Here is a 22,361-nt window from a genome sequence, read left to right as displayed (position 1 = left end):
ATTGAAAAGTAGTCAATTATATTCTTTTGAAATGTTCAAAATGTATTTTTGTACATTTTGAGCTGTTTGGTTATTATTCTTACTGTAACAGATGAAAGTAAACAATTGAAATAGAAAATTGTTATTTTTTTTTACTTAGGTACATAATAATTCAGCAGTCATAGATATTCTCCTAAGAAAGACAAAACCACAATGTTACTTTTTTAAATCTTCAGATTTCAGGATTAAAAACTATTTGGATTGTCCGACAACACTGGAGGTGTTCATTAATAAAATTACACATCAAACATGCCTAGTTGTGCACACAATGTGGATATACAGTGGGTACGGAAAGTATTTAGATCTCTTTACATTTTTCACTCTTTGTTTAATTACAGCTTTTTAGTAAATTCAAAAAAGTTTTTTTTTCTCATTAATGTACACTCTGCACCCCATCTTGACTGAAAAAAACAGAAATGTAGAAAGTTTTGCAAATATAGTAAAAAAGGAAAACTGAAATATGACATGGTCATAAGTATTCAGACCCTTTGCTCACTATTGAGTAGAAGCACCCTTTTGAGCTAGTACAGCCATGAGTCTTCTTGGGAATGATGCAGCAACTTTTTCACACCTGGATTTGGGGATCCTCTGCCATTCTTGCACATCCTTTCCAGTTCCATCAGGTTGGATGGTGAGCGTTGGTGGACAGCCATTTTCAGGTCTCTCCAGAAATGCTCAATTGGGTTTAGGTCAGGGTTCTGGCTGGGCCAATCAAGAATGGTCACAGAGATGTTCTTAAGCCACTCCTTTGTTATTTTAGCTGTGTGCTTAGGGTCATTGTCTTGTTGGAAGGTGAACCTTCTGCCAAGTATGAGGTCTAAAGCACTCTGGAAGAGGTTTTCATCCAGGATATCTCTGTACTTGGCCACATTCATGTTTCCTTCATATGTCTTGCACTGAGGAGAGGCTTCCGTCAGGCCACTCTGCCATAAAGGCCCAACTCGTGGAGGGCTGCAGTGATAGCTAACTTTGTAGAACTTTATCCCATCTTCCTACTTCATCTCTGTATCTCAGCCATAGTAATCTGGGGTTCTTCTTTACCTCTCTCACCAAGACTATTCTCCCACGATTGCTCAGTGTGGCTGGACTGCCAGGTCTAGTAAGACTTATGGTGGTCCCAAACTTCTTCCATTTAAGGATTATGGAGGCCACTGTGCTCGTAGGAACCTTGATTACTGCAGAAATTCTGTTGTAACCTTGGCCAGATCTGTGCCTTGTCACAATTCTGTCTCTAAGCTCCCTGGCCAGTTCTTTTGATCTCTTGATTCTCATTTGCACTCTGAGCTGTGAGGTATATAGACAGGTGTATACCATTTCAAATCAAGTCTTATCAGTTTAATTAAACACAGCTGGACTCCAGTGAAGGAGTAGAAACATTTCAAGGAGGATCAAAAGGAAATGGACAGCATGTAACTTAAATATGAGCAAAGGGTCTGAATACTTACATATGACCATGTGATATTTCAGTTTTTCTTTTTAATAAATATGCAAAAAAATCTATATTTCTGGTTTTTTGCAGTGAAGATGGGGTACAGAGTGCACATTAATGAGAAAAAATGAACTTTTTTGAAATTACTAAATGGCTGCATTGAAACAAAGAGTGAAAAATTTAAAGGGGTCTGAATACTTTCCGTACCTACTGTATACCCTTCATTATGCTGGTGTAAAAGCTTTAATGAATCACCCTCCACCTATATGTACAAGAGATTTGCATTATATATCTACTTGTATACAATGATGTGGACCATGCTTGCATTACCTGGGCATATCATGATATATCATTATATATGTACAGCTGGCAAGATATACAACTACTTATATACAGTGATATGGATCTTTCTGGTTCAGCCTGGATATTATTCTGATAGATTAATATATATGGTACAGTTGTGCTGAAAAGTTTACATACCCTGGCAGAATTTTGCTTTCTTGACCTTTTTTTCAGAGAATGTGAATGATAACACCAAAATTTTTTCTCCACTCATGGTTAGTGGTTGGGTGAAGCCATTTAAATGGCCCTAAAAAGAAAATTCCTGTATGGAAATGAATATGTCTCAAATTTAGCAAACAACTGATTTTCCCTGAGCCTTTGGAGAACAGTTTGTAGATGTAGCAAATGAGTGTGACTCTCTGGGGAATACATCAAAATGTCATCAAGATAGATAACAACAAAACATCCTATATGTACAGCAAACACTAAATTAATGAAATTCTGAAATATGGTGGGAGCATTAGTAAGACCAAAAGGAATAACCAGGTTTTCAAAGAGACCCTCAGATGTGAGGAAGGTCGTTTTCCACTAGTCACCCTCTCGAAACCTTATCAGGTTATAGGCTCCCCGGAGATCAAGTTTGGAGAACCATTTAGCCCCAGACAGTTGATTACATAGATCTGGGATAAGAGGAAGAGGGTATGTATTTTTCATGGTTATTTTGTTTAGTTCTCGAAAGTCGAGACAGTGACGTAGGCCACCATCTTTCTTTTTAACGAAAAAGAATCCGGCAGGCACAGGAGAGATGGAAGGACGTATATACCCCTTGCGGAGGCTTTCTGCAATATACTCCTTCATGGTCAAATGCTCAGGACCGGACAAATTGAACAGACGGGCTTTAGGCAACTTAGCCCCAGGAACCAATTCAATGGCACAATCAAAGGGTCTGTGTGGGGGTAAAACCTCAGCCTCGCTTTCAGAGAATACGTCCTCGAAGTCCTTTAGGTACTGTGAAATACCCTCGAGACCAACAGATGACACAGAGACAGATCTGACAGGTTCAGACAAAAATGCAGATTTATAACATTGATTGAAACAGTTAGGCCCCCATTGAACAATTTCTCCGGCCTCCCAATTGATGACGGAGTTGTGATGTTGCAACCAAGGCATCCCCAACACCAACCCAGCAGGCAGATTATCTGAGACAAAACAACTTATTTTTTCAACATGAACAGAGCCCACCTTTAGTGAAAAAACGTCCAAAACATAGAGAATCCCTTCCTTGGTGAGGGGAGAAGAGTCAATAGCCACCACTTTAATTGGAGACTTAAGCCTAACTGTCACTATGTTGCCTTGAGAAAGCAACAGAGAGTTGACCAAGTTGATGGAGGAACCGCAGTCAACAAAAGCTGTAGAAAAAGAAGGACAGTCGTCCACCAGAAGTTACACTTGCAGCAAAACTTTAGAAAATGAGGAAAAGTGTACCTGAGGGTCTGGATAGTCTCCTCAAAAACTATCCAGATCTAGTCATCAGGAGGGACAGTCCTTCCTCCAGTGTCCAGACTCCCCACAATAAAAGCACAACTGCTTCTGACGACGGCATCTTCTCTCTTTCTCCTTGAGGGTGAAAGTGCCCAACTCCATTGCCTTCGACAAGGATGCAACTTCACTTCCACTGGGGAACAACAGAGTTTCTAATTGCATCACCCCTCTCACTCGCAACCTACGGTCCATACGGACAGCCTGGGTCATGGCATCCTCCAGAGGGTCAGGTGAAGGATGAAGGGCCAAGGCATCTTTCAGGGGTTCAGAGAGGCCCCTGTGGAACAAGCCCAGAAGGGTGGAATTGTCCCAGGAAACCTCAGCGGCCTAGGTCTAAACTCAGTACAGAACGACTCGGCCGAGTGCTTCCTCTGACAAACACTCATCACCATGTCCTCAGCCAGCCGCACACGATCAGGCTCATCATAGATATGCCCAAGGGCCTCAAAAAATGCATTCACAGGCATTCTCTCAGGGGCTGTGGAAAGGAGGGAAAAAGCCCAAGCCTGCGGGACTCCCCTTAATAAGGAGATTATGACCCCCGCCCTCTGACTTTCATCCCCAGAAAAGCTTACAGCCCTCCTTAAAGGCTCTAAATTTCGCTTTGTCCCCAGCAAATGTATCCAACAACTTAACTGGAGGTTCAGGAGGAATTAGTGTAACATCTCTAGCCACTGCTCCCTGAACCCCCGACGACAGGGCTCCTTGCACCGCATCAGATACCAGTTGCTGAGTCTGAGCAAGAGTATGTAGCTCCATAGTCAATTTCTGCATCATCTGAGTCAGGTGCTTCACCTGCACATAAATGGTTTGCATGGGGTCCATACCACCCCCAGCGCCAGGAGACTACGATGGCCAGTTATAATGTAAGGAACACCGTGACTGGTAAGGCTAACTCAGTACACGTGTTCCGCGATGTACTAGATGAGTGAAGCAATGCAGCGCATGGAAAGCTTACCGGGACAGAGCGCAACTGCTGACAAACTGACAAAGACCAGAGCCCAGCTGAGGCCATATAAAGCCCTAACACAGCTAGAGAGGCTGAAAAGTCTTAACCCCTGAGGTTCCAGCCAAAACTTCCAAACAAACCATGTCAAATAGCTTTCACTGTGAGTTTGCAAATCTGCTACATATTTAGATGAAACGTGCAAGAGTTTGCTTGATTCCACTCTGGTTAAAGGGTTTTTCCAAATATTTCCATACGATAGGTGATAACTTTGCTGATTACTGGGCATCTGAACCCTGATAACCCAACTGACCCCAAAAACAGAGCTCTGAAATGACTATTCAAAATTGAGCATGTCAGCAACACACGCACACCTCTATTCAACTTTCTTCTGTGGTCCCCATCATTATGAACAGGCATGAAGCGTGCATGCACAGCAAATTCACCAACCAACCTGACCATTACAAAATCACTGTTTCCTTCTGTAGTGCTGTAATTGTGTGAGAGATTGTCATATGGACTTGTGGTTTTAATATGCAATGTGAAATGTGTAAAGAGTAAGGTGATTAATGCAAAGTGTTATAAGTAGGGTTGAGCGAAACGGATCGGACAAATTCAAAAATCGCCGACTTTCGTCAAAGTCGGGTTTCATGAAACCCGACCCGATCCTGGTGTGGTGCGGCGATCTTCACGCCAAAGTCGCGTTTCATATGACGCGTTCAGCACCATTTCTCAGCCAATGAAGGAGGACGCAGAGTGTGGGCAGCATGATGACATAGGTCTCGGTCCCCACCATCTTAGAGAAAGGCATGACAGTGATTGGCTAGCTTTCTGCGGCATCACAGGGGCCGATCTTAGCATAGGTAGAGGTTACTGCAGCTTCATCAGAAGAAGGGATATAGTTAGGGAGGGAAGATTAACCCCCAAACCGCTTGTGCTGTAGCGATTTCCACTGTCCAACACCACCTTTTTTTGCAGGGACAGTGGAGGCTATATCTTTGTGCATCAGCTCTGTAGCTTATTAGGCTGCCTTATAAGGCTCCCTGATAGCTGCATTGCTGTTTGCACCGCGCTGTGCAAACCAACTGCTTTTTTAAAATCAAAAATCCTGTTGCTCCTTTCTGCACAGTTATCTTGTTTATTTGTCCACACTTTTGTGTGCAGCAGTCCTTTTTATTGCTGCCATACTTGTCCTGAGATCATTGTAGGGAGATTGAAATTGTACTACAGTCCTTGTATTTTTTCATATATCTTCCAGCCACTTGCTGCCACTCACATTGCATTGTTTTATACACTGGGCGTGAGTTTGGGTTCAGTCTCCCCCCCAAAAAAGTGAGATTCAAATTCTCACAAAGTGGATATACTACAGTCCTGTTAGTTTGTCGTGTATCAGCCAGCCACTTGCTGCCACTTACATTGCGTTGTTTTATAAACTGGGCCTCAGTTGTGGTTCAGCCCCCAACCGAAAAAAAAAGGGAGATTGAAATTCTCACAAAGTGGATATATTTCAGACCTGTTAGTTTGTTGTGTATCAGCCAGCCACTTGCTGCCACTCACATTGTGTTGTTTCATACACTGGGCCTGAGTTTGGGTTCAGTCTCCCCCCAAAAAGGGAGATTCAAATTGTCACAAAGTGGATGTACGTCAGTTCTGTTAGTTTGTCGTATATCAGCCAGCCACTTTCTGCCACTTACATTGTGTTGTGTTATACACTGGACCTGAGTTTTGGTTCAGTCTCCCCCCAAAAAAGGGAGATTTAAATTCTCAACTATTTTATATACACCTTCTACCTTGTTTTACAGTACCGTATAACGGTTGTTATTTTGGTTAGATTTTCCCCAAAATAAGGAAGTCTGGTGGAAGAGGCCGTGGGCAGTCGTTGCCAGCTGGTACTAATGGTGGTGGTGGTGGAGCATCTGGTGGTAGTGGGAAAAGCAAAATAGCACCTAACGCTGGAGGTGTTGAGCCAGCGTCATCGTCTGGCTACACAAGGCCTCGAAGGCTCCCTTATCTGGGAGTAGGAAAAAAGCTTTTAAAGCCGGAGCTGCAGGAAAAAGTTTTGGCTTTCCTTGCTGACTCAGCCGCTAGCTCTTTCGCCTCCTCTTCAGAAAGTTCCAAATATAAAAGCAGCGAGTCGTCAATGGTTGCTCCCGGTTGGGAACAAGTCGCTTCCTTGTGTCCTTCACCCAAACGAAAAGTGAAGGATGTGTCAGGCGACACTACAGGTTACTCCATGGAGCTCTTTACACATACCGTTCCTGGGTTAGAAAGGGAAATTGTTAACAGCCCATTACAAGATGAATCGGACATGGAGTGCACTGATGCACAGCCACAGTTAGATTATTATGCTGTTCAATTGACTCGGATCACTACATTGCCCTCGCAGTGTACTAAGCCAGAATGTGACCCTGATGACACTATGGTGCCCCGTCCTGAACGCTATAGCACCTTACACGGTGACACAGAGGAAGGTGCACATGACACTGAAGAGGAGGTGATAGATGACCCAGTTGTTGACCCAGATTGGCAGCCATTGGGGGAAGAGGGTGCCGCTGCCAGTAGCTCAGAAGCGGAGGAGGATGATCCGCAGCAGCCATCTACATCTCAACAGCTTTCATCTGGCAGGCCCGTATCTGGCCAAAAATGTTTGTCAAAAACAAAAACAGTTTTAGGACAGCGTAGCCATCCAGTGAAAGTAGCACAGCGTGCAATGCCTGAAAAGGTATTCCATAGTAGGAAGAGTGTAGTGTGGCAATTTTTTAACCAAGATCTAAATGATCAGTGCAAAGTTATCTGTAAGAAATGCTCAAAGACCTTTAGCAGAGGGAAGAATCTCCAAAATTTAAATATAACGTGCATGCTTAGACATTTAACCAGCATGCATTTGCAAGCCTGGACTAACTACCAAATGTCCCGTACCATTGGTGCACCTGATGAGAATGAAGGAAGTCTGCAACGCTACATTGCTTCCCTCACTGTAAGCCAACCAGTTAGGACACCACCAGCAGCAAATGTGGAGGTATCGTCGCAAGGCCAAATCAGTCAGGGAATCACAAGGTTTTTGGTAGGAAACACTGTATGTAGGCCAACATCAAGAATACCATCACCAACCCTCTCTCAATCCGCCTTGTCCACCACCACCACCACCGCTAGTTCCACCATATGCTGCTCTCCAGTCCAGCTCACCCTACAAGAGACTCTCGTTAGGAAAAGAAAGTACTCATCCTCTCATCCGTGTACACAGGGTTTGAACGCCCACATTGCTAGACTAATCTCGTTAGAGATGATGCCCTACCGGTTGGTTGAAAGCGAAGCTTTCAAAGACCTGATGGCCTACGCAGTACCACGCTATGACCTACCCAGTCGGCACTTCTTTGCGAGAAAAGCCATCCCAGCCCTCCACCAGCATGTCAAAGACCGCATTGTCCATGCACTGAGGCAATCAGTCAGTGGAAAGGTGCACCTCAAAACAGATGCATGGACCAGTAGGCATGGCCAGGGACGTTACATGTCCATCACGGCGCACTGGGTTAATGTGGTGGATGCAGGGTCTACAGGGGAGAGCCATAGTAGGACAGTTCTGCCTAGCCCACAGTCTAGGAAACAGTTGGCTGTAGGCGTTTGCCACCCCTCCTCCTCCTCCTCTTTAAGTGAAAGCTCGTCCACACAGCGCAGTCGCATGACAACTCCATCCGCAGCTGGCAGTGTTGCACACGAGGTGTCCCATTATCGAACAGCTATGGTAAGCATCAGCAGGCTGTGTTGCAAATTAAGTGTTTGGGTGACAACAGACACACCGCGGAAGTACTGGCCGAGTACTTGCAGCAAGAAACTCAGTCACGGCTGGGCAGTGTACATCTTGAGGCAGGCAAGGTAGTCAGTGATAACGGAAGGAATTTTATGGCTGCCATAGCCCTTTCAGAACTGAAACACATACCTTGCCTGGCTCACACCTTGAACCTGGTGGTGCAATGCTTCCTGAAAAATTATCCGGGGTTACCAGCTCTGCTCCTGAAGGTGCGAAGACTTTGCTTGCACATCCACCAGTCGCCCGTACACTCCAGCCGTATGCTGAACCATCAGCGATCGCTGAATCTTCCCCAGCACCGCCTAATAATCGACGTTGCAACAAGGTGGAACTCCACACTGCACATGCTTCAGAGACTGTGCGAACAGAGGCGTGCTGTAATTTATTTGTGGGAGGATACACATACAGGGGCAGGCACTTGGATGGCAAACATGGAGTGGTCTGGTGTGCAGTGGTCGAAGCTACAAGACCTCTGTCAAGTCCTTCAGTGTTTTGAGGAATGCACTCGGCTGGTAAGTGCAGACGACGCCATCATAAGCATGAGCATCCCACTAATGCGTCTGCTGATGCAAAGTTTGACGCACATTAAGGAGCAGGCATCTGCAGCCGAAGAGGAGGGAAGCCTTGATGACATTCAGCCATTGTCAGCTCAGGGAACTGTTCTGGACGAGGTGGCGGACGAAGAGGAGGAGGAGGAGGATGAAGGGGATGAATATTTATGGGAGGAGGATGCTTCTCAGGGGGCAACAGAAACTGGTGGCTTTGCAAGGTCAGGTACAGGGTTTTTGCGGGACACAAGTGATGTTGATTTGCAAGACAGTGCTCCTCAACCCAGCACAAGCAGTGAATTGACACCTGGAACATTGGCCCACATGGCTGAGTATGCCTTGCATATCCTAAAAAGGGACCCCCGCATTATCAAAATGATCACCGATGACAATTACTGGTTGGCCTGCCTCCTGGATCCACGATATAAAGGAAAATTACAAAATATCATGCCACATGAGAACCTTGAGCAAATATTGGCTACCAAACAAGCAACTCTTGTAGACCATTTGGTTCAGGCATTCCCAGCACACAGCGGCGGTGATGGTTCTCACACGAGCCATAGGGGGCAACATGGCAGAGGTGTTAGAGGTGCACAAATCCGAATTGGCATTGGACAGAGGGGTTTTATGATGAGGTTGTGGAGTGATTTCGCAACGACCGCTGACACAACAGGTACTGCTGCATCGATTCAAAGTGACAGGAGATAGCGTTTGTCCAGTATGGTTACGAACTACTTTTCCGCCCTTATCAATGTTCTCCCTCACAGGTCATTCCCCTTTGATTACTGGGCATCTAAAATAGACACCTGGTCTGAATTGTCAGAATATGCATTACAGGAGCTCGCATACCCTGCTGCTAGTGTGCTATCAGAAAGAGTATTCAGTGCTGCTGGTTCAATACTGACCGAAAAAAGGACACGTCTGGCTACCCGAAATGTTGATGATCTAACCTTCATTAAAATGAACCAATCATGGATTTCAAATTATTTGGCCCCACCTTCCCCTGCTGACACGTAGCTTGCCTGAAAAATGTCTTGCTTTTAGCCTCCTCTTACTGATTCCTACAATTCCTCCATTTGCAGCTGCTGAATGTCCACCATAGGCCATTTTTATACCTCCCTAAATGGGCTGACTCCCCCCACAGGGCCGTGGTCACCACCTGCCGCAAGCACCCGTGCAAGTGCCGTTTGCCTGGACAGGTGGGTGTGCCCACTCGTGGGCGGCGGCACTGGCACAGGGTCCCTCATAGTACAATGAAGTGTCTCTGACGGTGGTGGTGCACAACCAACGTCAGACACACCGTCGTAATATGAGGGACCCTGTGCCAGTACCGCAGCCCACAAGAGAGTGTTCCCCCCAGCTCGAACAGTGCTCTACCACTTGCAATACTTACCTCTCCCTGCTCCACCACTGTGTAGTCTGTGCTGTTAAATCCTTCAATGGCACTGCCAATACAAATTTGTTGAAATGATAGATGATAGTTAAAATATACTGGGGCCCTGGCCTCCTTTTAGACCAGTTAATACTTTGCGCCTGCTACCACTGTCTGCTACTCAGCAGAGGAGCCCACCCCTGTACCTAGCTATGCCACCTGGTTATTTATGAAAAACATTTTGGCAGACATTTAGCCTACTTTATTATTAGGGCCTACTCACTGTTTCAGCCACTCCTTACAATTGTCCTCCGCTGAACAAAGCAGTGCCGCCTGGTTAGTCCTGTTACCAATTTTGAACTGCATTTAGCCTACTTGCTTATTTGGGCCTACTCACTGTGTCAGCCACTCCTTACAATTGTCCTCTGCTGAACAAAGCAACGCCGGCAGTTTAGTCCTGTCACCAATTTTGAACTGCATTTAGCCTACTTACTTATTTAGGCCTACTCACTGTGTCAGCCACTCCTTACAATTGTCCTCCGCTGAACAAAGCAATGCCGTCAGTTTAGTCCTGTTGCCAATTTTGAACTGCATTTAGCCTACTTACTTATTTGGGCCTACTCACTGTGTCAGCCACTCATTACAGTTGTCCTCCACTAAACAAAGCAATGCCGCCTGTTTAGTCCTGTTACCAATTTTGAACTGCATTTAGCCTACTTTATTATTTGGGCCTATATCTGTATTTCCTCCTTACCCTGCCCATTGCCCAGCCACTGCTAGATGAGTCTGCTGGTACATTGACCCAGACCACTACATTCCCCTTGCACTCTACACAGCCAGAATCTGACCCTGCTGAAAGTCAGGTTCCCCTTCCCGCATACTATACCACTTTACACGGGGACAAAGAGGAAGGTGCAGATGAAAGTGCAGGTTCCTTCATCAGATGCGGGGGCATACTCGTTGGCGACGTCACTGGCACAGGGCCCCTCATAGTACGCAAAAGTGTCTCTGCCGGTGGGAGGCGCCACTCGCCATCAAACACACCGCCGTACTATGAGGGGCCCTGTGCCAGTGCCAATGCCAACGAGTCGGCCCCCCCAGCTTGCTCAGGATCACAGCACTTGCAAAGTTGAAATACTTAACTCTCCCTGCTCCACCGCCGTGACGTATTCCGCGTTTCCTGGGCCCACGAAAAACTTGAGCCAGCCCTACCCCCCCACAACTTTAGCCCAATGACCCTCAGTTTTCAATGCCTAACTATTATTATAAAGTAAATTAAGATTGACAAGCTGCAGTAATAAGAATTGATGTTTTTGGCATTAAAATGGGCACTGTAGGTGTTTTCCTGTCCTCCACTCTCTGCCGACTTTTATTCCCCATTGACTTGCATTGGGTTTCGTGTTTCAGTCGGCCCCCGACTTTACGTAATGATCGGCCAATTTCACCCTACCTGACTTTTGACAAAGTCGGGTTTCGCGAAACCCGACTCGATCCGAAAAAAGTAAGTTACTCAACTCTAGTTATAAATACTGATGTTACTGTGTGGGTACTGTAAGGTTACCTGGTGCACTCAGCTCAGAGGTAGGAAAAGTATAGAATATAGGCTAGTACTTATATAGTGATAGATAGGAAAAATAGGATAATTAAGGCAATCAATAGTGTACAGTAATAGTAATAATGTAAGATACAGTTAAATCTTTGGGACCAGCTCAGTATGGGAGGGGGATATGTCAAGTAAAGAAGGGAAACACTTCCTGATTTAGTTAGTTAGAGAAAGAATTAGGTTTGTGTGAAGTTCAGGTTCAGATTGCAGTGGGCTGTAGACACAAGTAGTACATATTGTTCTGGCAGCATGAGTTTAGATTCTAGCAGATTTCCTGAAGACATTCGTGTAACGTCCAGCACCTATGGCCTGAACCAAGAACTGGGAAGTGTGCCTTAGTCCCTTCCATACACAGGACGCCTGACTGGGAAATGCATGAGTGAAATGTAACGGATCCCGGGAGTGCTGTGCTGCTGGACAGGAAATCCCTGGGGCTGGCAGGAGGATCAAGCATGCAGATAGTCTGAGGTGAACATGAGAAGAGGCTTGAAGTGTACTGTGTTTATGGAACTGGGGCGGTCCTATGCCCAATACTGTATGTTAAAGACTGTTGTATCTGAACTGTCCAGGAAAGTTGACCTTGTCATAATGTCCCCTGATGTGTGCCGCTGATCCGGACCTAAGGACTTGGATGAAGCTGAGACCTCCAGCTTGCAAGTGAATACAATGCAATGTACACAGCATGACATTAATGGACTGGGACACTGTACCTGTGGGGTGCCTCGGTGTGGAGAAGCAGCAGTAAAATATTTGTACAGATGAATCCTGGGCTTATTAGCAGTGAGCCTGCGTCCCTATAGAATATTCCACTTTTGTTTTTGTAAGAGTCTGGCGTGTTATATTCCTCCCGGAAAAGAGTTCACTAATTAGTTGATGCGTCTTCTACATCCTCCTCCCTCCTCATCAAAAGTAAAGAGATATTTACTCCCCAGAGGCGTCCTCTTTTCATTCAGCCTCCACCTTCTCCTCTAAATTGTCTTGTTTGTTTTTGCCCCTGGCTTGTGTCTTAATTTAATGGTTTTTACAATCCACAATGGTGTAAATTAGGCTCTAACTCTCATTTCTGTTTTACTCCTATTTAATGAGATATTTGTGAGCCCATGCTTTGCCGTCTGTTGAAATAATGTTAATTCTACAATACAAAAATAAATAATAAAAATAAGTTATCAGGGTATGTGAGTGGATCAGGAGTCCTAATTTATGTAGCTGGGGAGGTGCATAAAAAATTGCTGCATATTAGTCAATGTCCAGTGATAACAGGTGGAGATTGCGCAAGAAGATACTCCTCGACTTACCGCTAGGGCACTGGTCAACAGAAGGGGGTTGTCAAGCTTAGATGAATAGAGAACAGTCCATGATGGTAAATGCTGAGAAAGGAGAATGAAGGAATATATAGGTAGAAAAGATTATATTTTATTAGCAATACATAATACAGTAAAATGCAAAAGTACAAAATCAATAAAGTGCACAAGGATGGAATAAGGAAGGAACCCCCGGTGTGAGTGGCCGGCTCAATCAATAAGTATCAGGGCAGAGAGCTGCTCAGTGAAATATCAGTGCCAGTCAAATAAGTAAAGATCACCACAAAAGCCCATTGGACATAAAGAGCAGCGCTTACCAGTATGTATAGCAGGCGACAGACACCGGGTTGGATCCAAAATAGCCCCCAACGCGCATTTCGCTTCTTTTGGTACTCAAGGGGATGTGCATAACTGAAAGTCACAAGGACCTTAAAATATCGTTGGTGGCCGGTCACGTGAATGATCACATGCTATGTCTCGACCAATGAAAACGGCTCTGTTGGCACATGCGCATGACAACCGCCAGGTCCTGTGTCAGAAATCAGCGTCAAACATCGCCCGCCGCACATGCATTGGGGGAGCAACAAGTCAAAAAATCCCCCGGTCATGTGTAGGCGGCATGGCCAATGCTGCAACAATGCAGAAATAGGCGGGCGTGCCAGCTGCATGCGCGCGACCGCTGAAATATGTCAGAAACATCAGACATCACACCAATAAATTATGAAAGACACCGATACAGTAAATGACTAGCAAATATATCCAATAAATTAATAAAGTTAGGTGTGTGCTACTGTGGTGACACATAACAAGTATGCAGATGGAAATCGCAAAATTTCATAAGGAGACACTATATACAATAAATAGATACACAAGATAACAACAAAAGATGATAAATTTAATACATTCAATTGATGAATTCAGATGTCACTTGATTTAAGGTCCAATCCAGCCACCAAGGATACGATGTAAAATATATCAGTGGTGACTTGAAGATAAATATTAAAACTGAAGTAATGAACAACATGACAACAAATTATAAAGACGTATCAATTAGACTAAAAACAACTAATAAAAAGGATCCAGAAAGATGCCCACAAATATGGGCAATAAGGATGGGAAACGTTGCTCCTCACAAAAGGACTAACAATGATACTGTAGAGGAATACCTCACAAGAACAAAGAAAAACTAAGAGATTCGTTCAGGCCCCTAGGCATCACAGTACTGAGGCGTACGATCTGTCTGGTCTCCCGCTGTGCCGGAATTTTTTTATAGTTACCACCTCTCCCTCCTAGATGTATACTCTCGATCCCCCTGACCTGAAAAGACCCCGCGTCATAATCATGAAATTGTTTAAAGTGACGGGGGATCCCCTTCAAGTCAGAGGGATCAGCCACTGTCCTTGCAGAGTGAATATCCCTAACGTGCTCACGGACACGAACCCAAAGCTCCCTAGATGTTAATCCTATATATATCAGAGAGCATCCACATGTGGCATAATATATAACATTTGTGGTGCCACAGGTGATATGCTGTCTGATATGGAATTGTTTAGATCCATCAGATGATTCAAAAGTGGAGATCCATAGGACATTCGCACATGCAAGGCAGTGGCCACATCGAAAACACCCCAATAGAAGGCCCTTGGTACCAAATGGGTTTGTAATAGGAGGAATATAGTGGCTCCTAACCAATAAATTACCCAGATTTGGAAACCTTCAAGCGTTCATGGTCGGGAAGTTACCCAGAACAGGCCCGAGGGAGGGCTCAGTCATCAATATTGACCAATGCTTAGCCAGAATGTCTCTCACATTGGTCCTTTCGTGACTGTACTTTGTGATGAATTTAACTTTATTCCCGTCCACTCCCCCTTTATTCTTACTTTTTTTAGAATACAGAAGATCTTTACGTGGTGTCCTCCGGGCCTTGTCATAGCCACGTCTGATGCTCCTACGACTAAAACCATGTGTTTCAAAGCGTACTTTAAGGTCGGCAGATTGAGAAAAGAATTTGTCTTCAGTAGAACATATCCACCTCATCCTTAGGAACTGTCCGACCGGGACAGCCCTGATGGTAGCTGGGTTATTTATGGGCATGATGGTAAATGTAGTGCTTTGCATTTCCCCAAGGTGTATGATACATGATTCAGTGGCATACTTAAAGGGAATCTATCAGTAGGAATTCACACTGCAAGCTATTTATATGTTCATATAGCTCTTTCAAACACAAGTCCAGCAATACCTTCATTTGGCCAGACCCTTCCTCCATTACTGAGAAATTACTCCAGCTCATTCTCCACCCAGTGCTGCCTCCTGCTGGTTGAAAGGCAGCTCTTTTCCCAGAGGTCATACAGCATAGAGGCTGTCAGTCAAGCAGGAGTAGAGAATAGAGCTGGTGTGACAGAGGCTTCAGATCTGCAGCACCATTTGCATAGGAATCCAAACACTGATTTCAAAGTAATAGAGGAATGGACCGGCAATGTAAAGGTATTGCTAGGCTTGTCTTTGAATGAGCTACATGAGCATATAAATAACTTGGGGTGTTAAACTCTGCTGATAGTTTCCCTTTCAACAATCTCATGGCAATAGAAATAATACTTGTGTTGTCTCCAAACCATTTTATCTTTTTCACAGATTGCCTTCTTCCCCAGTTTCCAGTCCTGCTCCGGTCCTCTTCTAATACATGTGACTTCAATTCTACTTGTCGAATCCCACTGTGGTTTATGTGTCAATCAGAAGTTACTTTTACCATGTAGACCTGTGAAATGTCAGAACAAAGCTTCATAAGTTTACAATATTAAAGCGGCTTCTAACTCACAAATAGACCCCAGTGTGATTGGGCAAGTTGAAATAGAAATCAAGTGACCCAGAAGAGGATCGGAATGGCACTGATAAGCAGAGAAGACAACAATTGATGAGTAAATTACCGCATGTGTGTTCATTAATAAACATGCAAATATTTATAAAATAATACATCTCACTTCTTTGGGCATTTGGACGATCCCGCAAGGGAGTGACATCACTTGGGCCAGAGCAGACATTTTTTAGTCACCGTGGTTTTGCCTTGATGAAGAAGTTTTAAATTTTGAAATGCGCTGACTAATAAACCAAATGCTATGAATTTCTATCTTCTCATCATCCTTCAAAGGGAGCACAGGTTAACCCCTTTATTTCTGTTTCTCTGAATTTTCCTTGTGGGTCTGTAAAAGCCTTAAGCCTCTTCAGTGGTTGTGTGCACACAACTTAACCAGGTGAGGATGATTGTGCATTTCCACCTCAATTCTTTACCCAGATAAAACCCCATTTCACTTTTAATCATCTTCAGTTTCTTTATTATTTATTTTGGCATTTGGACGATCCCGTAAGGGAGTGACGTAATTTGCACCAAAGCAGATGTTTTTTATCTCGTGTCTAAAAGAGCTCTACCAGCCGGAATGCTATAGACACCATCAAGGACAAGATCCACACCGAAATAATCCAGTAAACACAAGCTGACAGCATCCAACATCAGGACATGCATCTGTAAACTCCAAGTAACATTCTTGGAAATCATGAGCCAGCATAACTAGTAGACATCATCCACTCCGTGGTGTTTTCAATTATGAAGTTTATTCTGTCATTACAGAAAACACAACGTTTCGACCAGTTGCAGTACTTGATAAAGAGGCTATAACAGGTCGAAAAGTTGTATTTTCTATAATGACAGAATAAACTTCATCTTTTTGATTGAAAACATCCTCATCAAGATCCACACCGAAAACCCGATTCAACCATCTCCGGACATTGTGGGACACTATAGTGGGAATTATTCGTTAAAGCACCTTCTTATCATCACTTAGCCCTGGAACTTCAGACAGGACTAAAGTGTGTATATTGGAGGAATCACAGTGAAACCCATTTGATTAAGATACTTACCACTGTGCATCCTTCACTGTTCTGTCTTCATTCCTCCCAGGTGTGGTCTCAGACATTTTAAAAATAGTAATTTATTCTATCCATGCATAGTTTTTTCTGTTTTATCATAGGTGTGTGCAAAATTTATGCAATTTCATATTTAATTTATACTTTTAGTTTTTGTTACACACGAGCAGAGATATTTTTGCAGCTTCTTTATGCACATAAGTGGAAGCATTAGTGCATCTGTATAGAAATGATAAATAAATAATAAAACTAATGTAAACTAGGCTTGTATGAGACAAATGTGAAAAGCACTGAGCATGGAAATCTCCTCTCTAATATTTCAGTTCACCTAACGCATATTAAGTAAAAAAGAAAAGGTGCACCTTCACGTGGTTGGAATGATTTTGCGCTCTTTGATCAATAAATGCTAACTAAGTGTTAGGGCTGGCGGAACGCACCGAGTAAATATATATTGAATAGTAGGTGCGCTCGCAACCCGGGGTACACCGTGCAGGAGAGAACCTGCTGCTAGTAGATGGCAGTACTATATGGCGGTATAAGCGAACTCTGTTGCTTCACAGAGACACTTGAGAAAAGAGAACGCTGTACCCTGTTAACCTCACAGAGGAACAGCTAGCAAATAGAGTCAGCATTGGTCATGCACTCAGCAAAGCTTACACACAACTCCTCAGCGGAGATCCCGGTATTTTAGGGGCTTATTTCAGCCGGGCCCCGAATCCACTCACACAAAACTCCTCACCGAAGGTGCCAGTATTCTAAGGGCTTATTACAGTCGAACCCTGAATCCACATGCATAAGACCACACTGGCGCAGAGCACATAACTTTAGTTGATACTAGCGCATGGCCGTGCGCTTATGCAAACCTTTCATAGCTGCAGCAACTTCAGGACCTTCCTAGAAGACCAATGGGAAAAGCAGGACTTGGTCCCAGAGACGTCTGCTCACCGCTGCCCAGTACTGGCTACAATGGCTGAGCCTGGAAAGGCAACAGTAACCATCTGCACAGTATCAGACTAAGTCAGACATAGGGATCGACGTCTCTGCTGAGCAGGCTCCACTGTGGCTGGAGAAGAATGGGAGACCGCAGAGGAGATGGTTTGAGATTCCCCCTGTGCAGAGGCAGAAATCGACCCCTAACACTAAGTGCCTTCAATTTTTAATGTTTACAGCAATATTGGAGCTCATGTATTCATTTGTCATGGTGTGCTGATGCATTGTGTAGGGAAATAAAGCATACTAACTGTCTATGTAGACTGTAAAGACTTCCTTTGGGGACTTACATGAGTAACACACTGAGAAAAGGCTGGTGCGATGACAGATCCCATCACAGTACCACAAACCTACAAAGAGAAGCAGCCAACAACCAGATGGTTGTTCCATTTACCAATAAATTTAGTAAAACTGAGTTAAAAAATGTTAGACTTTCTTCAGCATTGTATCTCTGGTGCAAGACGGTAGCTCATAAACATAACTTATAAATTCTTGGTTTCCACCAATAATTTGATTACTCTGAAGTTGCCTATCTCAAAGACTATGGCCCCAATTTATCAAAGCAATTTTGCCAGAATTTTAGCATAAATTACTTTGAAATTTTTTTGTACAACTTGGGAGTCTGAAAAGCCTAAAATGTTTGCACAACTCCAAGTTACACAAAAATGTTGTGACTTTTACCATTTTCACTCCAACTTCTCCCAGCTCAGCCAAAATAGCCTGAGTTGTGGCAGGATGGCAGTGTGTTAGGGGCGTTATACCACAGTTCATCTAATTCATGATAAGCTGTAGTGCTCCTTACTCCAAAAATCTTACCCAGTCATTGACTGGAGTACGATTTCTGGTGTGGTGCATGGAGGCACACACTATTTGTCCAACACTCCACCAGATTCATGAAAAGGTATGCACCTCTTAATGAATCAGCTGTTTCTGACCCCTCATCTAGATTGGTAAAAAAGGTAAATCAGGACCTATAGTGACCTGCTGAGTCTCCCTATTTTTGTATCTCTTTGGGAGCATATAGAATTTGGTTTTCTTCTTTAGCTTATGCGTAGTTACTTTTTTTTATACCCCAATCATAAACCCCACCTTTAGTGTAGTCTGCTTTGTCTCATAGATGTTTTCTTTTCATCTTATTTTTTACTTTTAATTTTACTTTCTGAATTTGGTCTAAGATTTTATTGAATATCTCATCAAATTCTGGTGTACCCCCTTGTTAGCAGAAATTCTGCATAATTTAGAAAAAATGTCCCATATTTTGACATAATAATGCTATTAAGATATTCTGTTCCTGTGTGTATTGTTTACATGTATAATTAATTAGCTTACAATATCTTATCCACATGTGTAAGGACAAACTGTCTCCAGAGGTCCAAGAGAAACATCCTTTACAAAACAGGGACAAAATGCTTACAAGTAATTTATTATCATGAGTAAAGGGCTTCTTAGGACACACAAAGTTTTGCAAACAAAGGAAAAATATGAAAAAAATATTTAATTAAGACAAATTCTAGCTTTACCTTTATTTTTAAAAACCACATAACACACAAATAGGTGGTGATTTCCACTTTAAACAATCTTTAGTTATAAAAGTATTCAGTGAGAAAGTAAAAAAAAAATCCAGGTTCCTTGTGGAGTTTTTAAAGGTGTTATATTGATTAACATATATAAATTGAGAATAAAATCTGTTTCAAAAGTAAAGAAGCACTCTCATTAAGGTTTTTATCCTCTTAATATAATTGCAGTCATCAGAATATATAGAGTTGTGCACTTACAATTGCTTATTTTGCCTTTCTACCCAGTTAATTATTCTCTTTTCCATTAGGTCTAGGACATCACATGATTAAAAACTGAATAGCTGAATTCTTCTAAGCTCTATGTATACATTGAAATCTAAGCTAAAAACAAAATAAGCAAATACCCTGCAGTAAATAAATAAATAGCAATAGTGCATGAAAATAATACAGGGTACTTGGTTAACATAATTTTGAAAGAAAAAAAATGTAAAAGCCATTCCACTACGTCAAGGTTACCCTATTCGGGATGGTCCTAACCTCTATTATTAAAACATTACCATATGTCAAGTGACATAATGTGAATAAGGGCTGAGAATGACTGGGACCCGAACTAATGAACACCCAGCCATGGAGAACCATATGACTGTTATACTCAGCTCAAGGAAAAGGGAAGTCACACCCTTATTTGCACAGAGAGCAAAAAAACTGAAACAAAAACCTAAAGAGATTAATTGGAATGTACAGTATATTAGTGTGCATGTAGTGTGTAGACACATGTTCACACTGGCAAACCCTAAGTTAAAAACTAAATAAGCAAATAACTTGCAGTAAATACATAACAATAGTGCATGAAAATAATATAGGGTATTTAGCTAACATAATTTTGATCAAAATCCCACCATGTCAAGATGACCCTATTCGGGATGGTCCTAACCTCTAGTATTAACCCCTTCATGACCTTGGACGTATAGGTACCTCCAAGGTTGTGTCCCTGCATTTGGTCCAGGCTCCTGTGCTGAGCCTGCATATTTCCTTGCACATGGCAGCTGTACTGATCAGCTGTCATGTGCATCTAACAGGTGTGAGTGGATTCGTGATTCATCCCCAGCTATTAACAAGTCTAACAGGGGCATTTAACAAGGCCATCGGCATCCCTCTGATGTAATTGCGGTGCGCCGATGGGTTGTCATGGCATCCGGGGGCCTGCAGAAGACCCCCATGCCTGTCACTGTGAATCTCCTATGAATGCCAACCCATGGCCAGCATTCAAAGGAAATCCTGATTTATGCTACACAGCATAATCGCAGCTTCATCCCCTTTTGTCCTGTTCAATGTGAAACAATTTAAAACATAAAAAATACACATATTTGGTAACGTTGAGTTCAGAAAGTTCCCATCTATCAAAATATAAATATAATTAATCCATTTAGTGGCAAAAAAAGTCAAACCACCAGAATTATGGTTTTTTTTGGAAACTGCAACAGTGCAGAAAAATCAATAAAAGGCGATGAAAGCATCATATCTATCCCAAATTTATGTCAGTAAAAATGCCAGATCGGTGCGCAAAATATAAACCCTCAAAACACCCCAGATCATGAATAAAGGAGAGGCTGCAGGTTTAGGAAATTTGGATTTTTGATTTTTTTTTCACCACTTAAACAAAAAAGAGCCTATGGTTGGTATCTGCGAACTCGTACTGACCTGGAGAATTATAATGACAGGTCAGTTTTAGCATTTAGTGAACATGGTAAAAAGCAAAAAAAAGGATTCTGAAATTGCACCTTTTCTGTAATTTCACCTCACTTGGATTTTTTTCCCATTTTTCCTATATGGTAAAATCAGCGGTGAGATTAAAAATTGCAACTCCTCCCATAAGAAACAAGACCTCATATGGCCATATTGATGAAAAATGAAAAAGTTATGGCTCTTGGAAGAAAGGGAGAAAAACGAAAGCACAAAATCACAAGATGGTGAAGGGGTTAAAACCTATTTACTTGACATTTGGTAAGGTTTTAATACTAGAGGTTGAGTAGTTAGGCTCACTTTGTGACATGGACTCACTATACCCCTGGTCTGGGTGGGTACACGGACCCAGGGCATTGATGTAGCTGGCAGGATGGCATGTACGCAGCAAGGTTGTAGCACACTCTGTAATCTTGGGAGCATCAGGACGGATGAAGTGGAAGTCAGTAGTGAAGTTAAGGCATGGTTGTGCACCGAAGGTGGAGTACACCAAGCTGAAGTCTTGAATCTCAATACAAAACACAGGTGTGTGACTAAATGAACCTTAAATACAGTAGATTTAGGGAGATGATATCCATTTATCCACTCTGAGTAACCTCCAAAACTTGATGTGGAGCACAGCTGAGAGCATGGAACCCATAGGAAAGAAGTGAAAACCGGTTACCAGGGACAGCTGTGTGATACTATTTCAACAACTAGTCAAATGTACTATTTATGATCATAGAAAACTAGAGACAACCTTCATAGACCTGAATGGAAATCTGGGTACATTCTCTATTACCATATATTCTTACCTAAACACATATGACCATTCAGTACTCTAGGAAAACTGGGGGACAAACCTAATAGGAGCCATAGTGGTAGTCACATTGTTGATTTTAATGGTGTTCTCTCTTTTTATTGCAGATGCGAACTCATACACAACTTTCTTATTGTGAATGTTCTGGTTGAAATTTCTTGTAGAACGCTCTGTATCGCTGCAAGTTTTCCAGAAAAAGCATTGAATATGTTTTTTGGACAGATTTTATATTTGCGCTCCTGGGATCAATTTTTTTTAGCATGATTTGTTTTTTGCTGAAAAGTGTTAGAAGTTGCTATTTTACTGTATTTTCAAGTGCCATGCCTTGAATGACTTTAGAATTTTTTTTAGCCAAGAGCTATTTTTAAGTTTGCATCCTCAGCTGTAGTTTTAAAAGCTACTGTCAATCACAGAAACTCCACATGACAACATCAACTGCTTATAGATCTTCAGATCAGAATTCATGTGCGGCAACCATTTGCCATAAAACATTCAGAATCAGTAAGAGAAGTAGAACATTTGGA

This window comes from Ranitomeya variabilis, chromosome 1, assembly GCF_051348905.1.
Source record: "Ranitomeya variabilis isolate aRanVar5 chromosome 1, aRanVar5.hap1, whole genome shotgun sequence".
Taxonomy (NCBI): domain Eukaryota; kingdom Metazoa; phylum Chordata; class Amphibia; order Anura; family Dendrobatidae; genus Ranitomeya; species Ranitomeya variabilis.
The sequence above is the reverse complement of the archived record's forward strand: the minus strand, read 5'-3'. Positions refer to the sequence as shown.